Source organism: Equus przewalskii, chromosome 15 (genome assembly GCF_037783145.1).
Source record: "Equus przewalskii isolate Varuska chromosome 15, EquPr2, whole genome shotgun sequence".
Classification (NCBI taxonomy): domain Eukaryota; kingdom Metazoa; phylum Chordata; class Mammalia; order Perissodactyla; family Equidae; genus Equus; species Equus przewalskii.
Window position 1 is genome coordinate 66,722,623 of NC_091845.1, and position 15,710 is coordinate 66,738,332.

At 49.4% G+C, this 15,710-nt stretch overlaps 1 protein-coding gene across 6 annotated transcripts in view; it reads left to right on the plus strand.

The window, feature by feature from the left end:
• The first annotated feature begins 742 nt into the window (after window positions 1–742).
• RFTN1 (raftlin, lipid raft linker 1) overlaps window positions 743–15,710 on the plus strand; it is a 198,161-nt gene continuing 183,193 nt past the window's right edge. For 2 of the 6 annotated variants that reach the window (XM_070575981.1, XM_070575984.1), the window contains exon 1: window positions 769–1,054. The gene's annotated coding sequence lies outside the window, so the exon portion shown is untranslated. Of the gene's footprint in view, window positions 1,432–15,710 lie in introns of all 6 variants that reach the window. The other 4 variants (XM_070575980.1, XM_070575983.1, XM_070575985.1 and 1 more) reach the window with 4 other exon arrangements.

Consider the following 15,710-nt stretch of genomic DNA (forward strand, 5'->3'; position numbering starts at 1 on the left):
CAGGAGGCCAACCCTGACTGTTGGGTTCTCCCGTTCCTGCTCTTAACCCCTACACTGTAATTTTGCCTTGTTTAAAAAGTTCCAAGAAGCAAAGGTTTTCTAATGGGCTCACTGCCTGAAGTCTTCACCTTACTAACCGCAGGCGTGGCCTGGCGCTTTATTTATGTATGTGATTTGATTGTCACTTTGGGTGGCCTAACGTTGCAGGCCAGGATGGTTCCCGAGATCTTCTCAAACCTTCTGGACACCAGAAGTAGGTGGAATAGAGAGTGGAAAGGGGACAGGGGCACTGTCCCTCTTTCTAAGCACTAACTCCCAAGAAATAACTTAGATGCCCGGGGATGGGCCCACCTGTGGAATGGGGAGGAGGAATGGTCCGCTCTTAAGGGTCCTCGCACCCCCTAGCCATCAGCACCTTCAGCAACCCCACTCAAATTTGGAGGGATCTCAGTCCCTCACGCGCGCTCCTGACGCACAGAAGCTCGGTCAGGAGGGGTCCAGAGGACGGGTCTGCGAGCCTCGCACCTCCGCGCGGAGGGGCAGCGAGGACCGCTCGCGGGGTGGCGGCGTGTGCGGCGCGCAGGTTGCCGGCCGCGTGGAGGCGGTGGCGCGGGGCGCAGAGGGGGCGCCGGGTGCGCGGGGGCGCGGGGCGGGCCGGCTGCTCCGGCGGCGGCTGTCAGGGGCCGCGCGGCTCCCCAGAAGATGCAGCGCAGCATATTTTGCACATGAGTTCAGAGGAAGAGGAAGTGTAGCCGGCGGACGCGCGGCGGCGGCGGGGGCGCGTCGGGGCTGGAGCCGGAGCGCGCCGGGCTCAGGGCGCAGCGAGCGGGAGCGCGGCGGCCGCGGGCTCCGCGGAGGGACGGACGCACCGGTCGCGAGAGGGACAGACACACGAGCACGCCGCGCCGCCCCCCCCCCCGGTCCCCACCCGCTGGCGCCCACGCCTTCCCCGCGCCGCCTCCTCTGTATGGCACAAACTTTCCTCCCGGGACGGAACACGCTGTCTCCGGGAGCCCGCGCCCGCGTCTTCTTCTCGGCTGGTCCTGAACGGTAGGTGAGCGCGCGGCAGGACTTGGGGTGTGGGCGGGCACGGGACCCTCCGTTTGGCCCGGCGGACCGGGACCCCGGGGGGCAGGGGAGCTCCGCGTGGCGCCTCCCTGCAGGTTGCCGGGGCTGGGCGTGCTTCCCAGGCGTCAGGGTTTCCAGAGGGCCACCTCCCGGCCCCGCGCACCCCCATACCGGGTTGGATGGGGTCGGGCCGCGATTCATGGGACACAGAGGTCTTGGGCCAACTTTTTTGAAAAACAAAAAAATAATCATCCCTGGCGCGCCGAGGGGAGAGGCACCCTAGAGCAGTCTGTTGGGGGTCACGGGATCTGCAGGCTCGGGGGCCCCTAGGACGGAAGCGGAGAGGAAGCTTCAAGGCTACAGGTGGGTCTAGGACACTGCTGCAGGGGGTCCTCGACAAAGACCAGGCGGGAGCTGGCCAAGGAGTCCAGGTTCAGGAGGGCGAGAGGCTGGGGCGGGGAGGGGTGAGGTGGGCTGGGGTCGGGTGGAGTGGAGGCGGCTCGGGCAGCCCTTCTGCGTGCGCCCTGGGAGGTGGATTTGTTGCCGGGACAGGGGTGCGGGATGGGTGGGAGCAGACGTGCCGCGCGTTCAGAGGAAGCGCCGCAGCCTCTAGAGGCTCAGAAACTCGGGGCGCGGGGAGTCCCCGGCACTGAAACCGGGCATCTCCCCTTGTGTAAGGGGGTTTCCTCCCCCGTCCTAACCCACTTTCCTAGGCTCAAGGGACGCCGGGGTGGGTGCGGATCAGGGCGGGGTGGCGGCGGCGTATATTTCAGGAAGCCGCGTTGTCAGGCACACGCACCCCGCTCCGGAGCCAGAGCTGATGCCCTTCACCTAGGGTATCGCCGTCTTTGGCAGCGAGAACCGCGTGGAGGCCAAGGTGCTAGACCCAGGCGCGCTCCCTGCTGCCTCCCGGTTGCTCTCTCAGGGCTGCCCTTATGTGGTTGTGGGTGATCCCCAGGGACGCTGGGTGGTGTCAGTGAGTTTGTTCGGAGGCTTAAAAAGAAACAAACCAAAAGTATTTTTTAAAAAAGTCTGGCACAAATCCCGATGTTTGAGTGGCTGCCCTGGTTTCCAGCAACAGTCCCTTCTTGTAACTGGTACAGCTGTTTTCAGATGCTGGACGAGCAGTCAGGCTAGGCTCCTTCAGCCACTGCCACAGTGTGTCATCTCAGGATAAGTGAGGCCCTGCCAGGAAGGAAGGCGGGGTAATGTGAGCGACCTGTGGGCCTGTGGTAGGGCGAGCTGTGCACCCCACGTGTCCCTGGCCACCGGGACTCCTAATTTGTACCTCTGAACAGCTGAATTCCCTATGAAGTTCTAGTGACCCCAGATGTCACCAAACCCCACAAAGGGGTTAAACAACAAGCTGGTTGGGGCTCTTCGGTGCATGTGTGTGCTAACCTCAGTGAAATCACTTTAACCTCAGCCCCAGCTCTGCATCCTCTTTTGCCTTTAGTGGGGTTCTGGCCCTGGACGTCATCCTCTGGCTGCATTGTGTAACAAGTCCCTGGGTTGGTTTTCCTTTGTTTGTCTTTTGGCTGCATGGACCTGGGGCAAATGGAAGTGGAGTGTGGTGCAGTTGGCTAATACATTTGGTGCAGGAATTGAAAGAGAACAAATTGGGCATACAAGTCACTGAGTTCTTTTTCTCCCTCTTGAGCAGGAATTTTTGGCTTCCATTCAAATAATTGCTTTGTCTGCAGGGAAACAGGCAGAAAATCTTTGGCATGAGTGATGTGAGTTCCTGTAAAGCTACTTGTGTTCTTCCAGTCTTCACTTTTCAGCAGGATTGGAACTCTGTGGGCCTGTGGCTTGGTGGGCATGGGTGTCTTGCCAAATTTCTAACTTGTAGGCTAACTGTGACTCTTTCCCCTGCCCATCGCATTTTAAACATATAGAAAAGTTGTAAGAAGAGTGACCACCCAAATACCTATGTCTAGAGTCTGTGATTTTGTAATACTGGCTTTATTGTGCATCTATCCGTCTTTTCATCCCTCTACCCATCCATCAGTACAACTTACTGTTTTATGTGTTTTAAAGTAGATTATGGACATTGGTCCAGGTCGCTCCTAAACATTTCAGCACACGTTTTATTATTTGGAGTTCAGTATATGTTCATGATTTTCTTAAGGTAAAATTTGTGTACATATAGTGAAATGCACCAATCTTGAGAGTACCGTTTTCATAATACTTTGACAGATGCTTATACCTTGTGTAACCCTGGTCTCTATCAAAATGGAGACTATTACCATCATCCCAGAAAGTTCCTTCGTCCTCATTCCCAGTCAGTCCTTGCCCCGACCGTATCAGTCGCAACCACTGCTGTGATGGTTTCTCATTTTAAGTTAGTTTAGCCTGTTCTTTAACTTCGTATAAGTGGAATTCTATAGTATTGTGTAAAGCTTCTTTCACTCAGCATGGTTTTGAGATTCATCCATGTTGTATGTACCAGTAATTTGGTCTTTTTCTATTGTGGAGTTATATTCCAGGCTATGTCCATACCTCAGTTTGTTTATATAGTATATTCCCCTGTTGATGGACACATGAGTTACTCCTATTTTGGGGGGTATTGTGAACAGAGCTGCTATGAATATTTGTGTACAAGTCTTCCTAGGGATAACTGTTCTCGTTTCTTTGGGGTAAATGCCTAAGTGTGGAGTTGCTGGGTCATAGAAGAGATGTATGTGAACCTTGTAAGAAACTGCCAGACCTTTTTCCAAAGTGGTTATACCATTTTACACTCCCACCAGCAAAGAATACGAGTATGAGATTCCAGATACTATAACCCTATTTTCCTATCCCAAAGTCAAGAGCGTGATTTGACTAGTGTTCTGGAGCTAGAGGGACCCAGAAATGGAGACCACCTGAGACAGTCTGGAACGTGTTGTTTTCGTAGGTGGAGGAGCTGTGAGAAATCCCTGACTCTGCCAGTAAATGGGTTTACGCTTAAAACTATTGCAGATGATAGACGAATATTTCATTTTTAGAGATCTTCAGAGAAGGGAATTCCATAGGGGAATGTACCCTTGGTTGTGAAAGAAGATTGATTGAGTGCTTTCTGTATGAAGAAAAATAACCCCCAAGCCCCACAGAATTCCACTAAACTTCTGCTTAGAAACTCCTGGGGGATTCTTGGGGTATTGCTCTGGTGGATGTGAACTTGGTGAAGATTCCCATTGGATTTCACCGGCCTGGGCAGCTGGCTGCTGAAAGCGGTTGTTTTTGCTTTGGGAGGCAGATCAGATTTGGCTTTTTGAAGGCTCAGAGAACAGCTTTCCTGTTAAAGTGATTTGGCCTGTCAGTGAGAAACGTGGCCTGTCAGCACCCCTCTTATTGTCCTGCCTGGGAAAATGGGCCAGTCTCCCGCAGGTCCCCTTACACCTTAGTCCTTTCTGTGGGCCAGCAGCTGAACTTGGTCTTGGCTGGTCCAGGAAACAGGAATTGAGCCTTCCTGCTTGTGCGGGACCCCAGGATGAGATTTTTACATCTCGCCAAGGTGTCTCTGTGGGGACCAAGAATTGCTGGGGTCAGATGACAGGTGGTGTAGAGACTTGAGACATTGCACTGTGTTTGGGGACAGTTCTCATCCAACAGCCTGGTACAGTGCATTTATTGTACAGGGGCACAGAAAATGTTGGCTGAATGATTCTTGTGACTCATGGTGCCCATCTGGGGGATTGCCTTTCTGGAGAGTGACAGTGAGTGCCAAAATGTCAAGGCCCCAAGGTGTATTTTACTAGAGGCCACTTTCCCGTAGCCTGGGAGACAAGTTCACAGTGTTTGGTCCCCCGAAAACTTTGCCAACTGTAAACTTTCATTGTAGCAGCACCATTCTTATTTTATTATAAATTTCACTATTGTTACTAACAAAATAATAATTATAGCTATCACTTGCTGAGTGCTTACTCTTTCCCGGGCACTGTTAGGCACTTTATCTGCGTTTTCTGAGTTTAATCCTCACGAGAGGCGAGTACTATTATCTGCACTTTAGCCTTGAGGAAACTGAAGCTTAGCGAGGTTAAGTAACTTGCCCTAAGTTCATGTTTTCATATCTCCCAGACGTTAAGGGGAGAGATTGTGACGTTCTGATTTCGCAAATGCGGATTCTGTCTACAAGCACAGATTTCCAAATGCGTGAAGCCGTAGTATAGTAGGGATCTAAGCTGGATAGGCGGAGCAAAGGTGCAAGAAATGACACAATAGAATCACTTTCTTCAGTCTTTTATCTTTTTCTTTTTCTTTTAAGCTTTCTGTGAGTTTGGGGTGGCTGGGGCCTGTGTAGTAGCACTAATTTTGGTGACAGTTTAAGGTATTATTGGCTGATTACGATTGTAATTTTATTGTAGGAAGGAAAGACATTGTCTGCTGTTTGCTGTGGTGTCTGTAGCTGAGCTGTCTGTGGCTAGAGTAGCCGCTAGCCACGTGTGGCTATTTACGTCTAAATGTAAATAAATGAAATAAAACTAAACATGCACTTGCTCAGGCTCACTAGCCACCTTTCAAGTGCTCTAGAGCCGTGTGTGGTTATTGGCCGCTAAATTGGACAGCACAGATGTAGGCTATTTCATTCTCACAGAAAGTTCTGGTTGATGGTGCTACTCTGTAGTGAGCGTTTCTGTCTTTTCCTTCAGTTTAAGAATTGACAACCCACTTGGATAAGACTTGGGCTGTTTTTTACTGACAAAGAGATAAATTTAGCCAGGTATTTCTTTTATGTTTACCTTTTAAAGGTTTTTTTTTTTTTTTGGTATGTGTGTGATGTTTCCTCCCATTCATGTTCAGTGTTTGACATAAATTTGCGTTTCCCTTTTCTCCTGGGTCCCCAAAGGAGCTTTCCTTGTTGTCATTGCGTATTTTACCAAGATGCTTTCTCTGAAAAGATCGGTACAGCAGGCAAGCAATGGCCACTGCTTGAGCCCTGTTAATTCCTTGCTCTTCAAATAAGAATTCCGTTCAGCTTTTAAATATGCAATTGTGTGACTTACTCCCTACCTGGGCTGAATTCAGGAAGAAAAATCGCTCTCAGCGGGGCCAGAACCAAAGAGCTAGAAAATCAGGTCACATTCTACGCCTGATGGCTACCTGCCAAGACTGGGGTGGAGGAGATGCCCTTAGGGGTACTTGACTGCTTCCTTTTGGGGTTTTCCTAGGTCTGGGCTGCCCAGTGGGGTAGGGAGTGCTGGAGAGGGTCGGCGGTTCTGTGTCTTGGTTGTACAAGATGATGGGGGGATGGTGCCGCGGCTGTCCGCTCTTCTCTGGTGTACACTACTCCAGAGTCGGGTTCAACAGAGAGGGGACACCAGCCCTCCGCTGGGAACCCGGCCCAGCCAGAGGTGGAAAGTCAGCATCAGCTGTGTTTTGCTCCTTGTGAGTCTGACCAACTCTTACGCTACTTTATGAAACTCTGTTGGATGTTTCCAGACTTTTCCAACCAGGAAGCCCACTGCACTTCACTGAAAACTTTCCTTGGCTTTTACAAGTAAAGTGTCCCATTTTGTTGTTCCATAGGCAGACCCCCTTAATTGTCAGCATTTATTCTTTGCAGGGCATTATCAGCTTCCATTGTGTGTGTGTGTGAGTGTGTGTGTCTGTTTTGAAACTCCCTGCTTTGTATTTCACCCCGAGGACGTACCTCCTGAGGAATCCTTCGAGTTTTGTGGAATAGCTCCCAAATGCCTCACATTTGGAGAAGTTGTTGTGATAGACCTTATCCATGAAGTCTGATGAGAAGAGATTAGGTTAATCACAGACTCTGGTTAATGGAACATCACCATATCATGTATTACCAAATTTCAGAAATATAAAGTACAGGAAATCAGACTGTTCACTTAAACATTTCTTTAATTTAGAGAGGTCTTCTGGGATGTTTCCAGGGTCTTGGGACACCTTATAAGCACCCTTTTAAGTGTGTTGTAATTATAGCTATAGGCAGGTTAAAAGAAATCTTTATAGTGGATCACAGGTAATGCTAGTAACAGTACTAACACGGTTAACATTTATACTGCCTTTTCTATGGGGCTGAGCTCGTCCAAGCCCTGTTAAATATTCACATCTTTAATCCTTGCCCTACAAGTAGATTCTGCATTTATCTCCATTTTATTTGTGAGAAAACTGAGGTTAAGTGGCTTACTCAAGGTCACACCGCTAGGAAGTAGACACTGGGATTTGAACCCACGTGATCTGGCTCCAGAGCCTGTGCACCCGACCCGTGTGCTATGCTGTTAAGAAGGTGAACTTGAGAGCGACAGGCAAATATTTCCAAGGCCCTTTTCCATCCTTTACAGATAATGTGTCTTTCCTGCTCCTGAAGGATGTTGACTGAGTAGGTATTTATAGTGCGTCTGTTGGGCCAGGGTGTTGGGGTCACTGCTGTTAGGGATGAAGATGTGATTGCTGCGTTCCAGAATTTTGCTGTCACGTAGAAGATGAGGTGTTCCTAAAGCTCCAGAGCTCTCCCTTGAACTCCGGACTGGTCCACCCAGCTGCCCACCCCACACCTCCTCTTGGCTGGAGCTAACCCATCTAAAACAAACTGCTGTCTTCCTTGGCCCAGCTGCTTCTCCCACTGCCATCCCCATGTCAAGAAGTGGCTGCTGCAGCCTTGCAGTTGCTCAGGTCACAAACCCTAGAGGAGTCTTGGATGCCCTCTTTTTCTCATGCCATATTTCCAAACCACCAGTAAATCCTATTTTCTACTTTCAAAACCTCTCTAGAATTTGACCGCCGTGCATACCTCATCCTTGTCTCCCCGCTCTCACGGTCAGCCATGGCCAGAGTGATCATGTCTCCCCGGGCTCAGAACCTCCCCGGGGGCCCCATCTCCCTCGGGGGGAAGCCAGAGTCGATGCCCTGGCCCGCCCAGCCGCAGTCTGCTCCCCACAGCTCTAGGACTTCATGTGCTGCCTTCCTGAAGGCCCCCACTTCACCAGGCAGGTCCTGGAATGTTCCAGTCTGTTGGCATCTGCCGCCACCTTGCCTGATACACCGTCCCTGTACCCTGTGGCTCCCTCTGTCGCCTTCTTCAGGATTTTGCTTGAACGTCACCCTCTCGGTGAGGCCTTCCCTGATCACCCTGTTTTTTAAAATTGTGCCTACTTCCTCGTACTTGCTACCCCTCCTCCCTGCCTTATTTTTCTTTATTTGACATGCTTTTAAACTTGAACTTCTTTTATGATTTTTATTTGTCTGTTGTCCGTTTCTCTGCTCTTGGAGGTAAGGTCCACAGGGCAGGGTGGTTCTTCTTTGATGTCTCTCGTTTCCCTTTGGTGTCCCCACATTGAGAATAGTGCCTTGCACATCCTAAGTGCTCAGTAAAGGAGGGTGTGATGTTTAAGTTTGCGTCAGCTTGGCTGGGCTCTGGGACCCAGTTTTTGATCAAATACCAGTCTCGGTGTTGCTGTGAGGTATTTTTTTTACATGCGATTAACATTTAAATCAGTAAGTTTGGAGTAAAGCAGCTTACTCTCCATAATATGGGCAGGCCCCATCCAGTCACTTGAAGGACTTAAGGGAAAAGACTGAGGTCCCCCGAGGAGGAGGGAATTCTGCCTCCAGCTGCCCTGGGACTCAGTACTGTGCCATCAGCTCTTCCCTGTGTCTTTGGCCTGCTGGCCTGCCCTGCAGATCTCAGACCTACCAGCTCCCACAGTCACATGAGCCAATTCCTTAAACAAATTTGCCCGCCTTCTCTCTATGTAGATATCTATTTATAGGCACACCCACACCCTATTCTGTTGCTTCTGCTTCTCTGGCGAACCCTAATACAGAGGGTCAAGATGGAAGGGAAAGGAGTGTCGGATGGAGGGTCCAGTGGAAGTAAAGGAATGGTGTCTGGAGGGTGCTTGATGTATGAAAAAGATAGTGCTGGTGTAGTCCGACCTGACTGTGGGGTACATGCAGGGGAGACGAGCCTGGGAAGGAGGGAGGTTGGGGTGAGGTTGAGGTTAAGGACTCCAAGCTGGGCAGCGAATGTGATTTATGCTCTTGGAGCCACTTGTGTGGTACAGAATGGTTAATCTGGCAAAAGCCAGTGATAGGAATTAGATAGATGAGAGACTAGGGGAAGCCAGATGTGAAGAAGGCTTTTGACAGTCTAGAAATGGCGGGTCAGTACTGAGAATGAAGGGAGGGAATTTAAAAGCAGCCCCCATCACTTTGCACCTGGTCACTTGTAGGGGCGAGGGTCACGGCAGGAGCAGGCTCATGCCTGCTGTTTAGAGGCTGCATGTTACCAGGGCAGTGATGCTACCCACAGAAGCAAGAAATGCGGGAGGAACAAGCGGCTTGTTGGGCAAGACGTTGAATTCCCTTTAGGGTATATTCATCTGGAAGTGCCAGGAAAGTTCCAAGTGAAGTTGTTGAAACAGGTCCTCAGGCCTGTCTGCCTGGAGTTGGAGAGAAGGCAGCTGGAGGGAGATTGGAGAATTTCGCCTAGAGCAGGGAAAGTGAGCCCAGTGAGAAGGGATGTGATAGCCAAGGGGAAGACAATACAATCACGCAGCTTTTTGAGCATACACAGCAATACCGTATATTGGAGGCTCCCAGACTCTGTACTAAGGCACCCCAAGGCACTGTAGCAAACTCATGGGTGCGGGGGCAGGGGAAATTTTGTGTTTTTGAGGGAAACACAGTGGTACATGACGTGTTAGATACCACACTTGCCACTAGCTGGAGGTGGTTCGCACACAGTGTCAGCATTAGCCAGCACTATAGTCCTTTTGATGACGTCCTATCTTTGCAAAGCTGGGTTTGGGGTGGTTGCTCAGAAATCATTATGAAACAGGAAATGAGAGTGGTGGTGTCCAATCCAGGGTTTGAGAAGTTGTTCTGTGCTGAGCAGAGGCACACATCCCATTAGGAAGTAACTATGGTAATTTAAGAGTGAAGGAAGAAGACCTTTTCTTTCAGTGTAGGTGTTCTGGTTTTTCGGAAGGCTACTGAGTTGTTAGGACATAATTATTAAGTTGTTTGGACTTGACTACTTCATAAATAGAACCGTGTGTATTGCTGTTAGCCTAAAGGGTGCCGTGGACGGGGGCGTCTCGGAACCCTCGCCATATATTGCTCGGGGGGTTTTCTCAGATTGTAAAAGAGTGAGAGTGGGGTAGAAGATAGGGAAGAAAGGGATGGGCATGAAGCCGTATCCAAAAAGTCAGATTTCTTCAAAAATAAAAGACGTGAAGCAAATAAAGTAAAATGTAAGCAGTTAAATGCAGGTAGTTGGTATGTAGATGTCTCATTTTCTCTCCTTATCCATATGTTTGCAGTGGCTTGTAATGAAAATAGTTGTAAGAGACCGAGAGAGAGGAGGGCTGGGGTTAGAAATTGAGAGGTGCCGCCGTGTTGGGGAGGACGGCAGAGAGCCTAGGAGGGGAGTGTCTGAGGTACAAGGAGATTCAGGAGGTGGTGGGTGTGGAACCAGGGGGTCAGCAGGGCCTCCTTCTTCTGGACTGTCGTTCTCAGCCTTGGTTAAGAGGCTTAAGAAAGATCCTGGGCCCTGCTGAGGCCTGGTGTTAGGAGATTGGAGGGGGTTAGGACCCGGGAAAGACGGTTTGCTCCTCCAACCTTGATTCTCAACCCTGGCTGCCAGTTAGAATCACTTAGGGGGTTTTAAAGAATCCTGATGCTTGGGCCCCACCCCAGAATGCCCAGGCATCAGGACTTTAAGACAGTTCTCCAGATGATTCCAGTGTGCAACCAAGATGGGGAGCCATGGCCATCCCCAGGGTTTCTCAAACTTGACTGTGATTCAAACTTGAATGAATCTCTTGTCGTTCAAATGCGGATTCTGGTTCCGCAGGCCTGGGTGTGGCCTGAGCTCTGCATTTCTCACAGGCTCCCAGGGGAGGCCAGTACTGCTGGTCTGAGGACCACACTCTGAGTAGCGAAGTTCTTTTGAAGGGGAACTGTTTTTCGTTAAGGTTGGTTGTGATGGAGACCAGTAGGAGAGCAGAAAGGTCGTCTGGGTCAGACATCCACTGAGACGTGGGGGTGGGTGTGGGTGCTAAGCGGGTGTTTTCTTTTGATTATCTAAATATCCCTTTTATTCCTTATCTTTTGCCATGCAACACATGACTCCTAGCCTTGGCAGCTGAAAACAACAATAAACGTTTATCTCGCCGGGTTTCTTGAGTTAGGAATCCGGCAGCAGTTTAGCTGGGTGGCGCTGACTCGGGGCTCTCCTGAGGTTTGCTCAGGATGTCGGCTGGGCTGAAGACTGTGAAAGAGCGAAGGATCCACTTCCACATGGCTGTTGAGTTAGGACTGGCTGTTGGGTGGAGGTGGAAGTTCCCTGCCCTGGGGACTTCTCCGTAGGGTTAATAGAGCGCCCTCATAATATGGCAGCTGGTTGCCCCCAGAGTGCGTAATCCAAGAGAAAGTGCGGTAGAAATCGCAGTGTCTCCTATAAGCCAGCCGTGGAAACCACACTTGTCATTTCTACACTATCCTACTGGCTGCACAGGTCAGCCCTATTCAGTGTGGGCGGGGACCACTTACGAATACCAAGAGGATTATTGAGGACCACGTTGCAGGCTGGCTATGACACTCCCTATTGTTTTCAACTAGAAAAATAATGCATGCGCCACACAGAAAACTTGAAAAATATAGAAAACTATAAAGAGAATGTCATCTACAATCTCATGACCCAGAGGGAGGTTCTGTGAACGTTATGGTCTGTGTCCTGCCAGTTAAGAAAAGAACGTGGATTTTTACATGCAGATACACACATAGACACTTAAAAAAAGTGGCACCAGACAACTACTGGTTCATAGAGATTGTTTTTTATGTGGCAGCGAATCAGGAACACTTTCAACCGGGTAAATTTTAGTTATCCTTGGGTTTCTGTCTTAGATTATGTTTGCAGGATATCAAGATTTGACATCATCTGAATAGTGGACTGATTTTCAAGTTTTCATTTACATTTCCGGGTTGAGAGATGTCCCTCTCACGTAAAAACTTCTTAATTTGGATCCTCAGTTCTTACTTTGGGTGCTGGAACGATGTAATAAACATACCCGAGGCTTCAGATATAGGATTTGAGTGTAGAAATAAAAAATAAGTGTGCCAGCTGATCCAGCATCATTGCATATAATTGCCCCATCTCTGGTTGCTTGTCATGAGCTGTTGGCAACTGTTAAAATTAGCTTTACAGTCTGCCTGAGATTAGCAGCAAGTGTGGAAGATGAAGCCTCACTCTTAATGAAGCTAATTTGTATTTGAAAATATAACTACATGTGTTGCCCCCATTATTTAAATATGTGCATGCTAGTTGATAGTAAAAATGAACCTTTAAGCTGAGATTTTTATAAACCCTAGCTGAAAAATAACCTTTTAAGGAAGTGATCCTTTTTGAAGTGGTTTTCCAGTGTTTTTTATGGGCATCTCCGGAAGCATTTCAGAAACCAATTAGAAATACTTTTAAAATAAACATTTAAAAATTTCGACATTTAAAATGACGCAGGGCATCGTGCCCCATCTCTGATCAGCCTTTTCTGGAATAACGTCTATGGTGAGGTGCTCTCTGTTTCCTATCACAGCAGTTTCCCCTGAAGGCCCTGTACTCTGCCCAAACTTCTAGAACAGCCAGCCCCACTGCACTGTGTGTGTCTGTCCATTGTGTTTCTCCTCCTTTCACCTGCGATCTGAGGGTAGGGTGTGGTCTTCCCATTTTTTATTTCCTAATTGAGGGCCTGACTCAAAACAGATCTTACTAAATGTGTGTTGAATGAATGAATGCATGAATTTGGAATGTGGGTGCCCTTCCTCATGGAAGGTTCCATGAAGGAACAGTCATGGAGCTGATGGTTCCTGCATGAAGCTGGTCCACCATACATCAATGACACACCCCATTCTAGGTTTGATTCAGAAAGAATTGATTTTCCAGAATGTCACCATTTGAAGGATCTTTGCTTTCTGGTCATCTGCAACGTCTAACATCCTCTCCTTGCAGTTGGGTCTCAGAACCTCCCAGTGATTACCTTATTTTCCTGCTTAGTCAGCATCCAGTTCCTCATTCCTTTTACCCAATTTCTGCTAGAGACCTGTAAGTGTATGTTGGCTCTTTTCCCGCTTTCTCACCATAGGAATGGGGACCTGATTTCCATTAGGCGTCAGTGTGGAGGGGCCATAGGGATTTGGAGGGGCAGGGCTGTAGGGCTCGGATGGAGCACAGAAAAGTCCTGGGAAAATATCATCGCATACGGGTGAGTTTTGGCAGGTGTCCTTTCCAAGATAGACAACGAAAGGAGAAATAGCCACGAATAGCACCGCGGCTCATGCTTCATCCAGTGAGCCGATGCCCCAGGATGAGCAGGAGGTGAGGGGGCTAGCCCATTGGTCTCTCGGAGGGTCTCACCTTCCACGTGTCTCTCGTGGGGTCAGCATCTGGCCACCCTGAGTGTGTAAGGGGAAGCGTTGTTCGGTAGCAGGACCCTGCACTTGCCGTTCAGCCCAGCAACCCCACTCCTAGTTATTACCTGGAGAAATGAAGACTTGTGTCCTCGTAAAACCTCTGTGTGAGTGTTTATAGCCACTTCATTCAAACCAACCCAAACTGGAAGCAACTCAGATGTCCTTCCGAGGGTGAATGGCTAAAACAGGGCCCCTAAATGCAGGCCAACCGCCACTGGTGCCCGACGGAGGAGACAGCAGGCCATGGTCATTTTGAGCAAACTCGGTGTGTAAGTTACCTGTTGTGTGACAAACCACCCCAAAACTTAGAGGCTCAAAACAGTGGCAGTGGTGTATCTTGCTCCCGGAATCTGCGGTTTGGGCAGCCTCGGTGGGAGCAGCCTGTCTCTGCCCCGCATGGTGTCAGTGGCTTGCCTGAGACAGAGGCTCAACTTCCACGATGGCTCACTGGCAGGAGAGCTGGCAAGTTGGTGCCGGCTGTCAGTTCCTCTCCACATGGGCCCCTCTTTTGGGCTGCTTCATGGCATGGTGGCTGGGTTCCAAGGGCAGGCGTCTCAAGAGTCAGGCAGTGGATGCTCCCCGTTTCTTAGGGCCCGGGTCCAAAAACTGGCACTGCATTGTCCTGCATATTCTATTGGTCCAGTTGTCACAGAACTCAGGTTCAGAGGAGGTGGCATAGGCCCCACCTCTCGATGGCAGGAGTGTCAAAGGATTTTGGGGCCACATTTAAAAACTGTCACACTTACCATTTACTTTCTGCCCTACAAAAGACCTGGGCCCCTGAAGGGGATGTGCTTCCACTGAGATGCTCCCTGAATGTCAGCGAGAGGGGTGTGCAGCCACGCCTGGCTCATCTGCCTGCATCCAGCAGAGGGTCTCCCTCCACTCTTCCCCTGCCTCCCGCGCTCCCCGCTCTCACAGGCCGTGCCCACCCCTTGCCCCAGCCTCCTGCTGGGTTCTGATGGGAGCCTGGTCTGGGAACCTCGCATAGTGAACAGCGAAGTTGACAAAACTCTGCAATAATGTAAGGCACTATTATATCTTATTGTTCCTCCTTTTTGTAAGCTAGATTTTTCTGACTTGTTTGAGCATAGTAGGGACTGTCTTAGATATTTTGGGAGTGATATAAAGTCTTTCCTATTTTGACAGGGTGGGGATTGGTAGAAGGATGCAAGAAGGAACTAAAAGGAATGCACATGTGCCAGTAGCCTGCAAGGTAGGGCCCTCAACACAAAACAGTAAGAGGAACAAATTCACATAAGGTTTGGGTGGCCAGCAACTGCTTCGTGTGTCTCCCTTCCCAGAGACAACTGTGTTTTAAGCAGTTGCTTAACCAGGGTGGCATACATGTCAAAGAAATGAATCTCTAAGGATTGAGACCTCAAGGATTCACTGATATTACAGTTTTGCTGCTGGCTGGTACTGTTTATCTTTTCTGTGTCTGATCACATAGATGATTTGCCTGGAGCCTCATCATGTCCTGTGAAACAAACAAGGTGCCATTTGGGGTGAACTTGGATGGAGACCTCAAGTTTGGGACAGTCTGATTGAAACTTGTAACTCAAAGTTGTGAATTGAGTTTTTCTAATGCTTCTTGGCACCCCCCCCCCCACCTTTACACCCCAAAACCTTTTCTGAGTCTTTCTTATTCATCCTGGTAATCCTCTTCTCGTTTTTTTCTGCTGTCCGGGAACCTGTCCTTTATAAAAGAAGTTAAATCATACTAAAGTGTTAGTGGCTACCAGGAGCTTGGTTTGTTACCCTACCCATGGAGATATTTGTGGTTTCAAAGAAGATGCTGAAGTAGGGCAATGCTGATTTCAAAGGAATGAATCTCTAATGCTGCAACTTACCTAGTAGGATAGCAGGGTTGGGAGGATTTTTGAGGAAGAGGTTTTTTTTCCTGGAGGTCCCCTGAGGGAGTGAGGTGGTGAGCCTCTGGGTGATGTCCAGTTCTGTTCTAGCGGTAATAATACTCATCTCGCCACGATTACCTGTTCCCCAGTATTTGGGAGCCTCCCCTGTCTGCTTCTCTTCTGCTTTGCCCCAGCGGAGGCCAGCTGGCCTGCTTTTCAGCAGTTACATGGACGGCCCCTGTACAAATCAGCTCTTATATCTGCAGAGCCACAGACGATTGTACAAGTAATCAGTTCATGCAGATTGCACATAAATCATGTCTGCTCCGGCCCTTTGGACACTAATGTTCCCTTATTAAGGCATAAGTAAGCCTT